The sequence below is a fragment of the Balearica regulorum genome, chromosome 6 (genome assembly GCF_011004875.1).
Source record: "Balearica regulorum gibbericeps isolate bBalReg1 chromosome 6, bBalReg1.pri, whole genome shotgun sequence".
In the NCBI taxonomy this organism is placed as follows: Eukaryota; Metazoa; Chordata; class Aves; order Gruiformes; family Gruidae; genus Balearica; species Balearica regulorum.
In genome coordinates, this window is record NC_046189.1 from 43172561 (window position 1) to 43191149 (window position 18589).

Genomic DNA, 18589 nt, shown 5'->3' on the forward strand with positions numbered 1-18589 from the left:
CGTCTGAATTCAACAGGCTGGCGGACCCGAGACCCTTTGCAGGGCCGCGGCAGCTGAGGTGATTTTAGCGCGTCCCGAGGAAGTTCGTCTGGTGGCGAAACACTCTCCTGCGGAGAAACGCGGCGTTTGCCGGGGAGTGCCCCGCACCAGGCCGCGGAGGGCGGACACGACACTGCCGGGCCCGGCCCGGCGCCCGCTGCCCGCTCTCCTCCCTCTCCTCCCCGCCGCCGGAGCTCCGCGCAACCGTCCCGCAGGGCGCGGCGGGCCTCGTGCGGGGCCGTGCCGGGGCGACTGTGGGGCCGGCTCCGCCCCGGGCGCTCCCCGCCCCGCGGAGCCGGTCCTGCGGAGGGGCGGCCGCGGGGGTGCGCGGGGCGGGGACTGCCGCCGCCTGCTCCCAGTGAGCTCATCCCGCCGACGCGCCTGCCTGGCCGCGCAGGATCCTTGCCTGCGCCGCGCTGCAGGAGCCCCTGGGCGAGGGGGGCCGGACCCGCGGGCGGAGGTACGTCCTTCCTCCTCCTCCTCCTCTCCGCCGGTGCGTGCGGGGCGCGCCCTTCGCCCGGCCTCTCCGGAGGGCTGCGCGGAGGCCGCGCGGCGGAGCGGAGGCGCGAGTGAAACTTTCTGGCCGAGGATCGTGTACGGGCATGTCGGGCTGCCGCGGCCGGCGGGCGCGGGGCGGGGGCCGAGGCGGCCGGCGGGGTGGCGGGGCTGAGGCGGTGCCTGCCCCCGCACCGGGGCGGCCAGGGCCTGGGCCGTGGCTGAAGCTGTGGCCGTGGCCGGCACAGGTGGGGGCAGGGCAGGGCGGGGAGGAGCGCGGGAAGGCGCGGCCTGAGGCGGCCGGGGGCCCGGGGCCGGCGGGGCGGGTTGGAGGAGGCGCTCCCCGGAGCGCTCCCGCAGGGGCGAGGCCTGGAGCTGTCTGCGCGGCCGGGATTTCCGCCTCCCCGGCACATACTTTCACGTTTCTGTGGCTAGTACAATTTCCATTCCTTTATCAGTAGAGATTCTGGGGAAAAAATAATCTTGCTTTCAGGAAAACTTGATTTCTTCGCGGTTACTTGGTTTTGGTACTAAAATGTGAGGAAGACCCTGCTAAGAACGGGAAACGTGCCACAATTGTCTCATTAATAGTATGGCAGCCGAAGTTAACAGCTAGGGCAGGGAGAGCCGTGCGTTGCTGAGTCGGGCGGCTGATCTGCCTGAGAGGTCCTGGGCAGGGCTGGCAGGAAGGGAGACGTTCAGCTGTTCACCTTTCTGGGCTGGAAGGGGTGGTGTGGGGGCATGTGTGTATCCGTCGGTAACGACCTTGTTTTGACTGCTCAGATAGAAGGTGCTGCCCTTGTGGTCATCACTGTTGCCTGCTGTGATCTCAAGAATAAAATGATAGTTTGATTTGTCTGTTAATATATGACTTACTAATAATGTATAGTAATTGTATTTTATTACATACTTTCTAAAGCTTTCTGATATATCAGTAGTGTTATTTCAGTTATTTGTTTGCTGTAGCCTCATAATGCATATTTATTGGACAGAAAGTAAACTGGGTCCTAAATGGTCGTTTTCAAAAATAGAACATAGCCGAAGACATCCTTCTGTGAGGATGAGACTCGGGGAGAAAAGGGGGGATTAGATCTGCTTCAGTGTGACTTTGAGTGGGTCTTCTCGACCCTGTTCTCTGCTTTGCACCCACTTCCTTTTCCCCCTTTGTGGCAATGTGAAAGTGGCAGTCATCTGGTCTGCTTCAGAGGTTGTGTTTGCTGACTGATGAAGCAAATACTGCTTTACCATTTGGAAAGCTGACAGTTGGGGATGTGGGAGGTTTGCTTTGGGCTTCTGTGATTGCTGGGTGTAAAACAGTTTGCAAGCGGTGTGCAGGTTTAAAGCATGTTAAATGTTTTACTGATCCAGGCTACTTCAGAGTTTTACAGGATTATTCAGTACGTGCAAGAGTCCTATGTTAGCTTGACTTTTTGATAGCTGTTGCTTAAAAATAGCCTGATGCTTCTAAAATTAAAAATTCCAGGAAATAAGGGAAATAAATGTGATACCTTGGACCCTACAGAATTTCCTCCCGCTGTAGTTTGATATGCAGCTGCCAAAAATGAACCTTTCCCATTTGTTCTGATCTGACAGTTAAGTGCTGGAAAAATAGTATTATGTTATTAAATAATGGTAGTACACAAGGTAAGCACAAATACAGTTTCTTTCTGCTATTGCTAGGGCAGTGTAGTTAGAACTTCATTTACACGGATGCTCAACAGTGCTGGTTGTCTTGCTTTCTCAGTTTAGCTAACCATTGGAATGTCCAAATAGTGATGAATTATGTCTATTTTAGAGCCAAAACATATTTGGTTCATAGCCAAATTTGCTCAGCTTCCCATAACAGTCTGTAGGAAAAAGACATTTTTTGTGTCTAACCACAGTCCTGAAGTTGATGCCATGGCAACTTTGTGATCTGAGTATATACTTTTGAAGACAGCTAAGCAGTCTAAGCAGAATTGTTCTGTTTTTCTTTAGTTGGACTTCTTACTGTCATCAAGATTAAACCTGTCTTTGAAGATGAAAGATTAATCAGCAAGCCTTCAAACTTGTGTGTGTAAGAACATCAACCTGATCTGTTGGATATTTGTAGTGATCCCCATAAACACATCTGTAAGTTGAAATTTATGTTAATAGCTTTAAACTTAAGGTTTTTCTGTAGAGATGCTGTTTTGACTAAAAAAATGGTATTTCAAGCTCTATCAGGAGCTAAATCTTTATGTCTTCCAGAAAAAACAGAAAAAGGTCAGCTTTGGGGTTTGTGTGTGGGTAAAGTTTGAGAAAACTTGGTTAGTTCATGTCTTTTGGTTGTTTTCAGCTCCCAAGACTTAACATGGAGGTTGGAGAGTTTATTTATCACAAAGCTGTGGCAATGGAAAAAGAAAAAAAGTATGACCTAACAAATGTATAAGGTATTATTTTTTAAAAATAAACAGTGGAGGCACCACTGTTAGAAAACTGACTTCTGGATGATAAGTAAGGTGTAGTATAACACCAAACTGAAAAAAACCCCAAAAGTAAGCACTGAAACAGTCCATGATCCTCACTGCATTTGGGTTTGTATTTAACTTTAGTTTTAAAAGTGCCTTGTTTTAAAAAAAAAAAAAAAAGTTTGTTTTGGTGGAGCCTTAAACTCTCTGATCTTGTCCTGAAGGGAAGTAAATAAAGGGATCAGTTGCTTGTTATTAGGCCACACAGTAGATATTTTTCATTATTAACGTGTCTACTTCCTATGCTATCTTTTACTACCATCTCCTTTTAAAATACATTGTTCCGCTTGACTGATTAAATCCTTTACTATTCATTGTATTTAGGAAATTCATTAAGAATATTTCAGCATACTTACCTGATTAGATTATTTATCTAAGTATGAAATATACTGTAGATATTGTGAGTTGCTCTCTATTCTGTATTTAGCCTTACCACGTACCTTTAAGAGTCTAGTGCAGTGTACCTTTCCTGCTTTCTTAGGATGGAGACAACTTTAAATAGGGAGAGTCTGAACTGGAACATGGGTCCAGCAAAATATGGTGCCTTTGGTTTCCTTATCATAGCTAAAATGTCCTATTGGTTTTTCTTTCTCCCCTCCTGTCTTTCAGCTTCACAAAGAGACTAATCCTGCAGAGTTTGCTTTATAGTTACTTCAGGTTTCTGTGCTGTATAGGTGATATATCACTGTATAGACTTCTTTTTCATCCATCCTTGTCACTCCTGCATCTTGAAATAGATCATAGAACCATAGAATACCAGGTTGGAAGGGACCTCAAGGATCGTCTGGTTCAACCTTTCTTGGCAAAACCATGGTCTAGACAAGATGGCCCAGCACCCTGTCCAGCGGATTCTTAAAAGTGTCTAAATATATGCATGTTAATGTAATGACTTTAACTTTTTAAAGTCCTGATTCTCTTGCCATGTTTCAGGAATTCTGTTTTTGTTTCCTCTTCTCAACTCATTGAGAGGAGGCCTTTTAAGCTATAGGCTTAATTGGTAAAGGCACTTTAGTACTGGAATATTAAACTTTGCAATATCTTAACTTCAGTGCTTGGCCTCCCTGTATAATGTATGGAAATGCTCCTGTGCCTAAGTAATATTCATAAGAGTCTGGAAGCAGAAGGCCAGGTAACAAAAAGTGTCTGTTAGAGTTATTTCTCCGTTGTGTGACTGGGAGTAGTTGCTGGAATATGTGCTTTATTTCCTGAGGTGGTGCCATCTCCAATTTAGTATTTCACTTCTTTTCTTTTCTCTTCTTGATCTCAAATAATGATTTCTAATGAGGATGATTAGAAATTATCCTCATTAGAATAAGGATTTTCTAATTTGAAAACAGAAGTTCCACTAGCTTGTTGGATGAAACGCCTTGCTGATCAGCCAGCTTGCCAGGTTTGAAGTGTCTCCTCATTGGTGTCTTGTGGCGTGGGATGTCAGTTCTAAAGGGATCACAGAGAACAGTTTGGTGGGTTTCATAGACTATATAGTGCTTTCAGCTCGAGCGTCTCGCTGGTCTTAAACAGGGATCAGTTCAGTGATATCAGTAAATGAGCTCTTTGCATAGCCGTTAGCAGAAATTTAAATGTCTTTCGAGGTCAAATCAAGAGTTGCGTTTAGGATCTTGATGTTGTTGAAGTTGGTGGTAATGCTCGGTAAGTTATTGCACATTTGACCCTTTTCTGTAAATACTCTGTGTCAACAGGTGAAAGGGTTATGGTTTTTTAGTGTTTGCGTGGCGACTTGTTTGGTGAAGCACTGCTTTGTGAAGTCCTTCTCGGGCCCTTCTGCAATCCAGATCACTTCTGCAATCCAGATCACTATTTTGGGAATAGGGCTGATCTTGAAATCGTCTAGTTCTTTGTCATGTGCCTTGCTGAATTTAGCTATACATCTAGATGTGTATTGGAAAACTAGATACAGCTTAGAGTTCTTGTGATCTTAAATATTGGAACCATGGAAGGTGCAGAGCTACAGATATGTATTTTGAATATTTCTGTGCATTTTTTATCAGCTGCCTCAAATTTATGGCGTTGCTTTAAAGTTAGAACTTGTGATTTATCAATAAATGCAGATTTCCATGGTTTAGATTTCGAAAATACAGGGTGGTGTTAAAAGAGAAAAAACTTCATAGTCTATGGTAGAATTGTTCGCAGTCTCATTTTGGCCTGCAGTAGAATTTCCCCTTTGAGTAGTGATCCAAGTATTACTCAAATTTAACACCTTTTTTAGAAAAAAGATGCATTGTAAGAATTAACCTATCAAAGAGAATCATGCAAGGTGAACGTATGACATGCACCGCATTGTGTGGGAAGTGACATCGTTGTACGGATGGAGTAGGAACTGCCCATGTGGATGATCTCAAGAAGGACCCACGTTGGCAAATGCATCTTGGCACAGAGGTGGTGTGCGAATGTGCAAGTTCATGACTGGAGTAGGTGGCTTGAGTGTTGAACCTCCTTCACTTCGAGTTCTTTCTTACCCTTCCCCTTCTACCCGCATATTCCCCCTATCTAGCTCAGACAAATCTGCAATTAAAATATTCAAGAATTAGCATGTTCGTAACAAAGTCTGAGGACTTTGTAGGGAGTCTTTTCAGCTTAACCCAAAGTATTACTGTGGTTAGTCCTCTAATTCAGATAGCAAAGCATGCCTGGCCATACTGGGGAGTCTTGGCTTCTGGTTGAACTTCTGACTTCCTCTGTAAAGGTCGCTCGCCTTTACATACATTTGTTGAATTAGCAACTGTTAGTAGTGTTTGTGTTACCCGTACCTAGCATATAAAGTACAGTTTCAGAAACGTGTAGGGCGAAAGGGTGAATGGCCACTACTTGTTTGCTGCATATTTCATATATTTGGTAATTAACAGCTTTAAAAACAAAAATGCCTGTAAATATTTGCTGCATTGCATTGGAGTTGTGTGTATGGTGTGGGTTGTTTTTTCGTTTTGATGGTGGGGCATTTGGTTTGTTGTTTCTTGTTTTGGCTTTTTTTTGTTGTTGTTGTTTTTAAAGACTCAGTCTTAGTCTTGGTTAAATTTAGATCCAGCAGGAGAGGAGCTGGAACTTGTTAGCAGCACAGGAAACGCCCTGAAAGTAAGTTTTTGATGTGTGTGTTTGTGTGTAAATGTGAACTCTGCAGCTATATGGCTGGAGCTCTGTTTAGTTTAGAATAGTTTTGCATCTTTAAATGTTATGTTAGCTTCTGGTGGAACTTTGCTGCCATGCACTTAATGTAATTAAGGATTAATTATTAAATATCTGTGACTTGTCAAAAGCTGGTAGTTGTAAGTCAAATTCAAGGCTGTTGCACTTAAAATAGCTGAGGTGTTTTAATTGCTGAAAAAGGCAGAGTCCACATTAAACTGCTTCTGCTTTGTTTTATCTGGAAGAATACTAGAATTTGAGTAGTCTAAAGATTGTGCTTTTCTTTCAGTCATTTACAGTGAAACTAATCCATTTCTTTCTTAACAGATGTGCATTCTTAGAATCTGTATTTCTGACCATACTTTAACAAGTTAGGATTTGAAAAATGTACAAGTAAGAATAAATAGAAGCAAAATCTGACCTTCGCTTTTTGAAACTTAAATGACATGGAAGTTGCTAGAGATTTTAATGTGTGGGCTGTTTTTGGGTTGGGCTTGGGCTTTTTGCCTTTCTTGTGTTTGTTTTTTTTTGTTGTTTTTTGGTTTATTTTTGAGCAAAAATGACAAAACAGAAAGTGTTCTTAATGTGGATTTTGGAGGGAGACTGTATTTGTGGTTTACACCAGAAATGCCTTTGAGTTAGTTGATTATTTAGTTAATATGGTTCAGGGTCTACTTTACACTGGACTAAATTCCCAGTCAGGTCACAAAGGGATTTTTTTTGTGTTAGTAAGGACTGAATTCCTGGATTTTTCTACAGTATTTGCCAGAAACTGGAAGTTTGAAGGAAAGAAGCAGGAATATTACTGCCACAGAGTGTAGACACGGTTTTGCTATGACAAAGTAAAATTTTCAGCACTTCCCAAATACTGATACAGAATCTTTGTGTGCATGCAAGAATTAGTTTGCAAGCATCCGATTAACAGTTTAAGGTGAGGCAGTATATGCTGTCTTGGCAAACTTGTAAAGATTTACATAGACTTAAGATTTTAATGCATAATTAAATTTTTTTAAAGGATACAAGTATGTATTCCACTACTAGTTAAAATTCTGGTTGTGAGGATTTAATTTTTTTTCTCCCCCCCCCCCCCCCCCCGCCTGTGGAGGGAATGCTTTCTGGCATTTGAATTAGACTTTTAGTGGTGCTTGGCTGTTTAATTACTTAGGACAACTGTAAAATTTTAATAAATATAGGCTTGCCAGGTATTTCATATTTTTGGTAAGAGCATGTAAGATCTTGTCTACACCAGGGAGTTATTGCAGAATGAGGCAGGGTGTGAATGTGAAGCACTTTTCCCCTTGTATAGACAAGCCTTTAATTTTTCTTCGGGAGCAAACTCTGGGATGTTTCACAGATGTTCTTGTCCCTAGTTTAAGTTTAAGCTCCGTAGTGAACTTATGGCTGACAAGGAATAATACCTAAAGCATGTGTCTTGTTCATGTGAATAATCTCATTGATTTCAGTGGTCTACTTGTGTAAAGGGAGAACACACATGCCGGGTTGTGGCAGGATTGGAGGCTTGTTTGTAAGCCCTTTGTGGTAGATACTGCCTGTCATAAGTGTTCAAACAGAGCTCATTTTAACACTGTAACAAGGTCTTTTAATGCTACTGCATTGTACATTAAAATGAAAAATGCTTAAAGGGAACAGGAATTGGAAGAATATGGATGTTGGAGTGTTTCCTTCTAGTTTACACTATAGAAGAATGCCTGAGTCTTGTCCATAAAGTAGCATAATCAAGTGATTAAGACTGGAAGGTTTACATTTCACAAGAGGCAGAGAAAGGCAGCATCCCAGAATTTGAGATGGGAAGTAGGTAGGGTAATGTTTCTGCTTTGCCACATTCCTCCGAGTGAGATCTGGGAGAGCCGATCTAACAGTTTGTTGTGATTCAAAGGAGTGGTTTTCCTTCCTCCTGTACCTGCCGTGAGATCCTGCTCTCTTTCCTCTGTCATCTCTGCTACTCATCTGACTCTTCAGTGCAGCTCAGTGAACACCCAGAAAACTGTATTGGCACTGGCACCGTGCAGCAGGAATGCACAGCTGACCCCTTCGGCCGTCTTGTGAAGACTCGTCCATTATGGCCTTGGCCTTGAACAAACTGGTGTTTGCTCCTCTTCAGCAGATCGGAAACAAGCCTGGTACCCTCCCTGCGGGTTGTTACAAGCAGTAATATGTTTTGAGATGCTCTGAGGAAGAAGAGGCAGTGTATATATAGATGCCTAAGATACGTTCTGATTCACGTACTTTCTAGATTATGTAACTCAGATATCTAGTCTCTAGGCAGCCTCAAGAATGTCAACAGTAAATTCCGAAGTTTGCTAATTTATTTTATCCACTTTAGATTACTGCTTTATAACCTTCTGTGTGTGTGTGTGTGTGTGTAACTGTGCTAACGTCTTCTGGATGACAATAACAGTCCTGGTATGCTTGAGCCTTGTGTTCCTGCTTATTTCCTCATTTTACGGTCACTTAGGAGTTGCATCTTGCGCTGCTTTTCTTTAATGTGTTTGTTAACAGATCCATTTAGGCAGTTGCATTCTCTGAAGGAAATAACTTAATCTGCATTGCATTTTTAATACAGGTTTCCAAGATTTTCTTGTATGACTTGCCCTACTGGAGCAGGGGGCTGGACCAAATGACCTCCAGAGGTGCCTTCCAACCTCAGCCATTCTGTTGTTCTACAGCAATCAAAGAAGTCTTTAAAAGTCACATTAAACCTCCAAAAGTGCTTACTTAACAATAGATACGTTCACCTCTATTTTTAGGCCTGTGAAGCAGGAAGTATATCATATGTCCTTTGTATACAGAGTTTGGATGGAGCTCTGCATTTGATTTCTGGCAAAAGTGAGTGGCTGTGACTCCCAGCCATTTCAAGATCAGGTATTTTATGATTAGGGATTATAGAAAACATACTGTCCCAGAATTTCTAAGGATAGCTGACATGGGGGAAAAAAAAATAGACCAGGCATGCACCTGTTTTGGATGTCAATGTCTAAAATGGAGAGCTGTAGTGTTAGGAGAAAATTATTAGTAAAACAGAAGGAGAGGGACCATTTTTGCTTTTAGAAAGGGAGGAAAATTCCATGAAAAACTAGAGAATAAAATCCTGAAAATAATTTGGTAGGATGGATGAAGAATATAGGAGATCTGGAACTAGATACGGTAAGGAACTAAAACAGAAAAAAGCTTTTGAGTTTTATCAGCATTATCTTACTGTCATCCATGGAACTATAGCTGACTATATTAACGTGCCCTTTTTTTTCTTTTTACCATCTTAGGCATACTAGATTTGTTGAAACTTGGAAAGTAGCTGTGATAATGAAAAAAAGCCACCTTTTCTGTGTTCTGGACATAATACTGACTTGGACAGCTTTGCTTCGTCTGTTGCTAAATCTGTTAAAGGGATCTTCTGTTACGGTAGTTGGTCAGGGACAGTTAAGCTACAAGGTGGCACTTGACATCCCTGAGCAGCAAAGCTGTACTGAAAGGAGCCCTGGGCCAGAGAAGGGAAGTGACCATGGCTGCTACGCGGTGAGGGCCTGCAGTGTGCAGTTACACCAACACAACCTCTCCCTTGCCCGTGTGCTTCACTTGGATGGGGATGATGGTACGTCATCAATGCTACTGATGGCTTTGCTGGTACAGTTTCTTTAATACATCAGTAAAAGAATCCAGGAATAGACCTAGCTTTGGTTTCAGTAGAGGAGCGAAAGTTCAACAGCTGGCATGTAAGAGAAATGGTAATGTACCAGCGTGGAGAGAGTGAAGGGAGCTGTATTGCTGCCTCCTCCACTTGTAGATTCATTTCAGTGTTGTTTTCAAATTCCTTAGTGGAATGACTGCCAACTATCTCAACATTTTTTCCTCTTCTGAGAGATCTTCTTAGCATCTGCCCTGCTGAATTGTCTGCAACCAGAGACAGGGCTGAAGACTGAAAGGAAGAAAACTGTAGGGCACTGCCTTTTGGCAGGCCATGTGTGGTGCAAGTACCTATCAGCACCCTGTAAATTCAGCAGTGTTTTGACTGGTCCCCTCTCCTGTTGTTGCATAGAGTAACTCTGCAAGGAAAGTCGCCCATGCTTACTGCAAATTTGCTTTTCAGTGGATGAAAGAAATGGTGGTAGAAGCCTTCACTTGTAGACACTAAGCATATATTCTCATATTATGTCCTACAATATTGTCCCTGAGTTATGTGCATCTACTAATCAAATACTGCCAGGTTTCACCAGAGCCTGCTTTGGCTTAGTATCCAATGATTCATTTAGCGTTTGGAGGGAATTTATTCTCCTTTTCTGAAAGGATCATCAGTTATTCTGTTAAAGTCTTTGGAATTCAGTGTGGTTTTTTTCATGTACAAAGTGGTACCACTGTCACACTAGATACAGTAGATGCAGCAGGCAGCATTTAGGTATACAGAACCATCTCCTTTTTAAAAATGTGACTGAAGACAGTCATGCTGCGTGTTTATGTGTAGTCTGGTGGTAGAATCATCTCATGGTGACGTACAGTGAAGTTTCTTCAAATCTGGGGCTGCCCAATGTGTTGGGTTTTTTCCTTCGTTCTTGTTTTAGTTTGCTGGTTTGTTATGTGTAGCTTTATAGACAAACAAATATGGAAATTAATGTGTTTGTTGGACCACATGCTATTTTAATTGTATTCAGAAGAGACCTGTGGTGTTAGATCATTTTGAAGTCACATTTTTTGGATATTGCCTAGAGTACTGTTTTCAGAGCTGCCTTAGCTTACCAGTGTACTCCACTGAAATTCTCAAGGCATTGCTCATTTTGGTCAGGTCTAATTTTGAAAAAGGTAGTCTCATTTTTTTTTTTTAATATTAAGGCTGATAAGAGCTTGGTTGGTGTTCTTTGGACTGAAAAGGAACAAAAGAGGCTGCTTTGCAAGATCTGAGTTACAAATACACATCTTAAATCTGAAAACAAGACTCAACGCAGGCACATAACTGAGTAGGTTTATGTGGAATTTTTTTATATGTAGGATTTCTCATCTGCAGTATTTGGCAAGTTGAAAGTGTTAAGCAAGTTGAAAGTGAAACTTAGTAACTTTATCCCCCTTGCTGTTAGTTTAGCCTGATGTTTTCTTCTGGTAAAGTGTTTTAGGATATTAAATCCCTTTACATGGAATAACTTCCTTCTCTTGAAGTTTTAAGGTGGTTGAAATAAATAGTAATTTATTTGTTTCCCTATGTGAGCTGTAGCCTAAAAGCCACAATAAACAAGCAGATGGTGGTTGCCCTGTCTCAGCTCCAGTAGTTCATTTGCTAAGCTTATGGATTTTAGTGAAATTTAGTTAGTCCAGGAAGATTAAGTCATTAGTATTCAACCTCCCTAGGTGGACCTTATAATCTCCTCAGTAGCGACATATGAGAGAAATGTAGCCCTTGGCTACTTACCCATTGTGTGACTGGAGAACTTGTCCATCCTTTGAGGGGAGTCTGAGTTTTGGTTGAACCAGTTATGTCCTAGCTTATGTTAGCAGAAAAATCTTGTGTATGCTATCTGATGAGGAAGCACTGACCATCTTAAAAGAATGTCCTGTATCAAAATTTGGTAATAATTCAACTGTCATCATGTCATTTTGCTGCCTGCTAAATGAAATTTGGTCTTTTTCTGGAGGAGACAGCCATATGAGTTTTAAAGCGTGATGAATCCAATATGCCAGGTAGTGTTTCTGAATCAGCTGGTAGGATTACGTTGCCATGCAGATGCGAAATGAACTGTCATTGGGCTCAGAATTCTTTTTCCTGTGATGAAGACATCACTCCTGGTTCTCTAGGAGAAACTGTATTTTTCCCTTTGCTGCAGCACAAAGAAGAGAGGATCCCCAGTCAGAAGTAGGTAGTGTAGCCCTTTGGAAATCCTGCCCAAAATTATTACAGATTTGATGTATGGCCAATCAGTTTGGTACTGTTATATGAAGTTTGTAACCTGTCCTGTAGTAATAGATGCTTTTGTGAAGTAGCTGTTACTTCTGGTTATTGTTTGTCTTTAACAATAAAAATATTTGTTACATCTAGATTGATTTCTTCTGCTTCTTCCCCCACTTAACTTTCTAGACCATGGCAATTCCTTTATAGTACATGTAGTTTAACAGAAGCAGAAAAAACTTGCTTAAATACAAATTGCAAAGACTAACCCATACAGATTGCCTGTAAAATGTTGGGATCAATTAATGTACATATTGATGTGCTCTCTGTCCCCATTTTTACTTTGCTAGATCAATTTTGTCTTGAATTTCGTGGGTCACAAAACAATGTCTGGAATTGCAGCAGTATGGAGGAAGCCATTTCAACTCCTGTAGAGTGGCAGGCTGAAGGACAATGGTTTTGCCCACTAAGTTATCTGAACTGCAGCCTGTGTAGTGTAAGATGGATGCATTCTGCATTGTGTTTACTTTTGGCTGTTTGGAGTGAATTGTTGTTTTATAAGCAGCTTGTTGATGTTCATCTGGAAATTAGGACTGTATCTAGGACAGTTGAGAAACTGGAGATGCATTTTATTTCTGTACTCCTAATAATCCGTGCTTTCTGGAGAGGACGATGCTGTCATAACCTAAGCATACAACTATTTGGTAAAATAAGACTTGATTGCTGTGAGTTGGGTCCAGATTTTTACTAGCATGATTTTTGTCTTCCTTTCATTTTCTGTATGCTGGTAAAGCTGAAATGGCAGTTTCTGACCTAGTTTTCACCTAGTTTTAAGCTCTTGGTTTTCTGCTGACATAGTGTGTGCAGGGTATCACTTCTGCCAGCTGGAAAGTGATGAGTTTCCTTGCCTAGTGTTTTGACCCTTTCATAATCAATTTTGAAGTAGGGGGTTTGTAACTTTTTCTGTGTTTAACATGGGAGGATTGAGAGACATGGGATGAAAGGCAAGAGAAAAAATAATTATAGTTATATTTCATTTTCCTTTGCTCACTCCTGCCTAAGTGCAAACTATGTCTGTGCTGTCCACTGGTTCCTAGGGATTGCTGGCTGGGATGCTCATAATAGTGTTTCCTCAGGACTACTTTTTTTTAACCGTGTGACCTTATTTCATTCTGTCTAAATAGTGACCTTCCACTTAGAGGAGGGCCAACTTTTTTTTTTTTTGAAACCTTTTTATTGATGTGAGGATTATTGCTGAAGACAAGTAACAAACAGTCTTCCTGTTGCCCGCCCTTCATTATTCCGCTCTCATCACACTCACCCACCTTCTTCTTGCCCCTGAAGCAAAAACTTATTTTGCAGCAAAATCTATGTACACTGATCCCTGCCTTGCAAAGCTGGAGGATAGGAAAGATAATTTGTTGAATTTGGAAATAAAAGGCAGTGGAATGATAGAGGGTAGTTTACTTCTGTAATAAGATAAAATTGAAGGGAGAAAACAGCCCTGGTGAGAGTGGAGTTAGGTAAATGAGATGAGACTAGGAGAGCCCAATGAATCTTTTGATCCTTTGAAGAATTTGGCGATATCTTGTAAACGACAAGAACTGGAGGGGTGAGGTTCAGAAAGAAGCCTAAATAGCAAGGATAAATTTGATAAATTCAGTAGGAATGAGAAGCGGAGGGGTTTTGTTGGGATTTTTTTTGTTTGTTGGTTTTGGTTTTGGTTTTTTTTTTTTTCCAAGTCATAACTGAAGAAAGGTGAAATTCTGTAGAAAAGAGCAGAAGGCTATGGCATTTTCACTGGAGGGATTCGGCAGAATGGGAAGAGAAAGGGAAAAATAAATTTGTCTACACCTCATCTGTGGTCAGGTATTTTTCATATGAGAAGCAGCTGCGGATCTTCAAGATTTTATGGCTCTGTTGACAACTGCTGCTTTTTTCCCCAGTGTAGACAGGCAGATGACTCAACGAATAATTCTTTATCTGCATCGTTGCTGAATCAGTCAGGTTAGTTCAAACAGGTGCTTATGACCTTTGAAGTTAGTATTTCTGACTTGAGAGTGCTCTTCTTCTGCTTCAGTTTTCTTTAGTGCATCAGGGTAGTAACAAGTAGCTGGGGAACAGTAATCTTTGATAAAGAGTCACTTCTCCAATAGCTGGCACCTGACCAAGAATTTTTGGACAGCAGTCAAGTGAAGAGACCATCTTTTCCCCTATGTTAGCAGTCCTTAGAGACACTGGCCAAAATAACCAGTAGTAGGATAAGAGTAGCATAGCAGAAAACTGGGTGATTGCAGGATAAAATTAGGTACATCTGTGACACCTGGGAAGTCAAATCTGGAACCAGACTGGTGGGAAAAAAGCTACTGCAAAAGCACATTCTAATAGCTAACATGATAATGATGTTTTTTCTCATGCTTCCTCATCTTTCACCTCTTTAATTGTATTTTAATAGTGCTTCAGGGCATAATTCCACTGTTTAGAAGTGAGCAGCAAATTGGGAATCTCAGTGTTCTGCAGTCTTCTTGTAAATTGAGTGGAGTATGGAGTACCTCATAGGTAAGGTTAATAATAATTAGGTTATTTAGTGAGCAACAAATAAAACGTATAGCCTGTTGGAAATGTCATGTATGCCATTTACTTTTTTATTGTATGAAGTCAGAGGCAGATCTCTTCAGTGTGCCAGGACATGGAGCTGTTGGAGCAAATCCAGAGGAGGCTGTCGAGATGATGCGAGGGCTGGAGCACCTCTGCTATGGAGACAGGCTGAGAGTTGGGGTTGTTCAGCCTGGAGAAGAGAAGGCTGCGGGGAGACCTTAGAGCCCCTTCCAGTCCCTGAAGGGGCTCCAGGAAAGCTGGAGAGGGGCTGTTTGCAAGGGCAGGGAGTGACAGGCCAAGGGGAATGGCCTGAAGCTGCAGGAGGGGAGATGGAGATGGGATGTGAGGCAGAAATCCTTCCCTGTGAGGGTGCTGAGGCCCTGGCAGAGGTTGCCCAGAGAAGCTGTGGCTGCCCCTGGCTCCCTGGCAGTGTTCAAGGCCAGGTTGGATGGGGCTTTGGGCAACCTGGGCTAGTGGAGGGTGTTCCTGCCCATGGCAGGGGGTTTGGAACTAGATTGGCTTTGAGGTCCCTTCCCCCCCAAACCATTCTGTGGTTCTATGATGACTCAAAATGTAGTAATTTTAAAGGATTTTTTTACTTACTGTCCTGTCTTGATTTCTGTTACATTAGTAACACCGTGCTGCTTAAGTTTTTTTCGTTGTTGTTGCTTTCCTCTTGTTTGAAAAATACAGTTAAGCAACAGGAATTTGAATTTGCCAGAAAAGGGAAATTTTGAAATGTTTCTGTGTGTAAAGAACTAAATTCTTAATGTGTTTAAAGGCAATTAAAGCACTTCTTACTAAATGAAGGTTTCTGCAAACCTTAGGACTGAATTTTGGGATATTTACAAAATACAAAATCACTTCTCAAAATACAGCTTTTCTGAAGTATATGTTTAATAAATCCTACACTGAATAGTGGTAAGTTCTTAAGTACTTCTGTGCAAATGGTAGAATGACTAAGATGTTCCACCCTGTAGCCCTTTGCAAATACATGCTAACTGTTTTTCAAGATTTAACTATGTAGACACTGAACAACAGAACTTTGGGAAGCAGGTAAATGTGGAGTTCACAGGCATTAGCTCAGGTGGTTACATACCATGCAGGATTAGTTTATTTGACCTCTCCAGAAGTGATAAACTTTTGTGGATCTTTGAAAATAAGCCACTCTTATAGGTAAGGTGTAGAAAATATGCATGCTGCAAACCTTTAAGGAAGGTGGAACAAAAGTTACGAATGCGAACAAAAGCTACGAATCATCTTGTTACTGATTTTAGTATCTGTCAGTAGTAGCTATATGTGGAAAATACTCTCATGCAAGGAAGTTGCTTAGTTTTAATGGAGTCTCACAGTCAGAGAGAAAATGTGGAGAGATTTTTTTCTTTTTGCTTTTCAGAGGGGATTCCCTAGGTAATGAAGTACTTAACTTGTAAAAGACTAGGAATGAAGTAAACTGTTGTGTATGTCTGCGTTCCCAACTCTTTACATAGCCGAGCATTTGTATTTTATAAATCTGATCTGGTTTTGGTGTCCCTCATTTATAAAAAAGCTGATCATACAAATTCCTAAATCAAGGGACTTTCCGCCCTGTCCCTTCATGCTCTGAGTATGAGGCGATTGTATGAAACATCTTGTGTATCTAAGGTCAAACAGTTGAACTGGTGGGAGGGGAGCACCCATTTAAAAATGTGTTTGACATGACTGGGATCCAGTTTTGTAAGCAGCTAACGTGATCTTTGATTGCAGAAGCAAAAAGAGTGTTGAGGTATTTTCCTTCTTATTTGACATTATCAGTACCAACCCTTGGATAACGAGTCCACATCTGGTATCCATTTTAAAAATGGAAATGATAGCTTAAGTTTTTAAAAGACCAACAAATCTTTAAAAGAACACAACAAAACAACCAAGCAACAAACAAGTGGTTTCAGAATAGAATTTAAAAACCAATAAACCATTGGAACCAGGAAATTCTAAACCTGAATTGTTTACCAAAGCAAAAAAATTGCAATAGCTGAAAGTGTTTCTAAAATCTTAGGCAGTGAATGATTTTGTTTAAGCTTGGTTGTAGGTAAAGAGGAAATACAATGTGCTTAGAAAAAACAAGATGCAGCATTACTGGAAAATATCGTATTAATACAAATATCTTTAAAACAAAACAAGATCCAATATCCCATCTGTTTCAAGGGATGAGGAAATAGAAATGTACAGTATTGCTGTTCAATTTGATCAGTCTTCTTGAAGTGTAAAAGATGGGTACAAAGAAATTTTTTATATGAAGCTGAAATGCTTTTTGTCAGAAAGCTTCACAGTATGTACAAATAAGTTTTGGGTCTTTTTAAATAACACAGTTTATTTGTAATTGGTATTTCTAAGCTGTAGTATTTGGTTCGTTTCCTAAATGGCTCAACTACACACTGTTGTGGAATTTGACTGATGTTGTAAAGTAACCAAGCTGTTGGCTTTAGAATTACTTAAGACAGTTTATATTTTTGTACATTTCAGCTTGCAAATGAATAGTAAAAGTCACTGTGTTTGTTTTCCTATTCAGAGCCTTTGTTGGTTAGGTCTCTCCTTAAGTCTAACTGACATATCCGAAGGTGAACTTCTCTGAAAGTTGTGCTTCCATGCAGTTGTTTACCACTATTTACCACACAGTTGTGCAACCACGACAGAAGTGGTTATCTTTCATTTTTGCATACAATTTTATAGGGGAGAAGGGAGGAAATGGACTTTGCTTCCAGATAATAGGCAACTTTTTCATCTACACTGACTGCATCTGAATCAGCAACCATCTTGCATGCCATTTGTGTTCTGTATTCGAATAGATCCTTGAAGAACTGTATGCACAGCAGGGAAGTTGCTCTTAATTCCAAAAAGAGAAAATCTAGGATGGAATTGTCCTTGATTCCTTTTATTTGATCTCTTAATACCCCCTACCTATATCCTAAGAATAGGAATGACATCTACTGTAAAATTTCAGTTCTGTATCAAGCCTCTCTGTTCTGGTTAATTGAAAATTTATACTTGTCATGTCTGCAAAATGAGAAGAAAGTTAAATATAATATGCAGGTATTCAGGTGTTGGGGTTTTTTTATTGCCACTCTGTTGTAGCTACGTATGTAGAATAGAATTCTGAAATGCATTAACAGCTCCAGATCTTACCATTGCATAGTGCAGACTTTGTAACACGGCATATGTTTTTTGTATAGGAAAGGAAAGAAAATATTTAAAAAGCAGAGTGTAATAAATACATTGGGACTTTTATTTTCTTTGATAAGTCTTGGCTTAGGAGGTTATGTGGGAGAGGGTGTTTGACTATGTATTTAGAAAAAATGCTTAGGGTTGTTTTTCTTTACTTTTGGAATCCAATTATTAGAATTTCTAGCTCTTGTAGTACTGGGAGGCATATGCTATTTAAAGTAGGATTGAGTGAGTTAGAATGCACTTTCTACTATAGTACAGCTAGCTTCTGTAATGTTCTTATTCTGGTCCATGCCGTGAGGTTTTCTTGAGAGGCGAAAAGCATCCTCCCTGTAGCCCCTTGGGCTGGTTATTTGCTGCCTCTGCTACAGTTTGATCCGAGGTGAGTTTTGTTGGAGAATGTACTTGAACCAACCTAAGAGATTTACAGTTGCATTTCCTGCTATTCCCATCACCCTCCCCCAGTATCTTAGATGCATTTCAAGGCATTTCTCTTCTTTGGAGTGTGAGTGGGGGTTATCCCTTAAAAGCAGTATGTGCGGTGTATTGGCCTACAGGATGGATAGACTTATAAGGAATAGTGTACGGTAAGTGGTACAATGTGCAATGCATACAACACCTGTGGTCAGTGGCAGGCCAGTAACTAGTGGTGTATCCCAGGGGTCAATATTGAGTCTATTCCTGCTCAGCATCTTCGTTAATCACAGAGTGATTGAGGTTGGAAGGGACCACAGGAAAT

At 41.1% G+C, this 18589-nt stretch overlaps 1 protein-coding gene across 11 annotated transcripts in view; it reads left to right on the forward strand.

Annotated features, from left to right (window-relative positions):
* Window positions 1-376: 376 nt before the first annotated feature.
* Window positions 377-18589, forward strand: part of TANC1 (tetratricopeptide repeat, ankyrin repeat and coiled-coil containing 1) — a 94856-nt gene continuing 76643 nt past the window's right edge. For 3 of the 11 annotated variants that reach the window (XM_075757441.1, XM_075757450.1, XM_075757445.1), the window contains exon 1: window positions 377-499. The gene's annotated coding sequence lies outside the window, so the exon portion shown is untranslated. The other 8 variants (XM_075757442.1, XM_075757446.1, XM_075757453.1 and 5 more) reach the window with 7 other exon arrangements.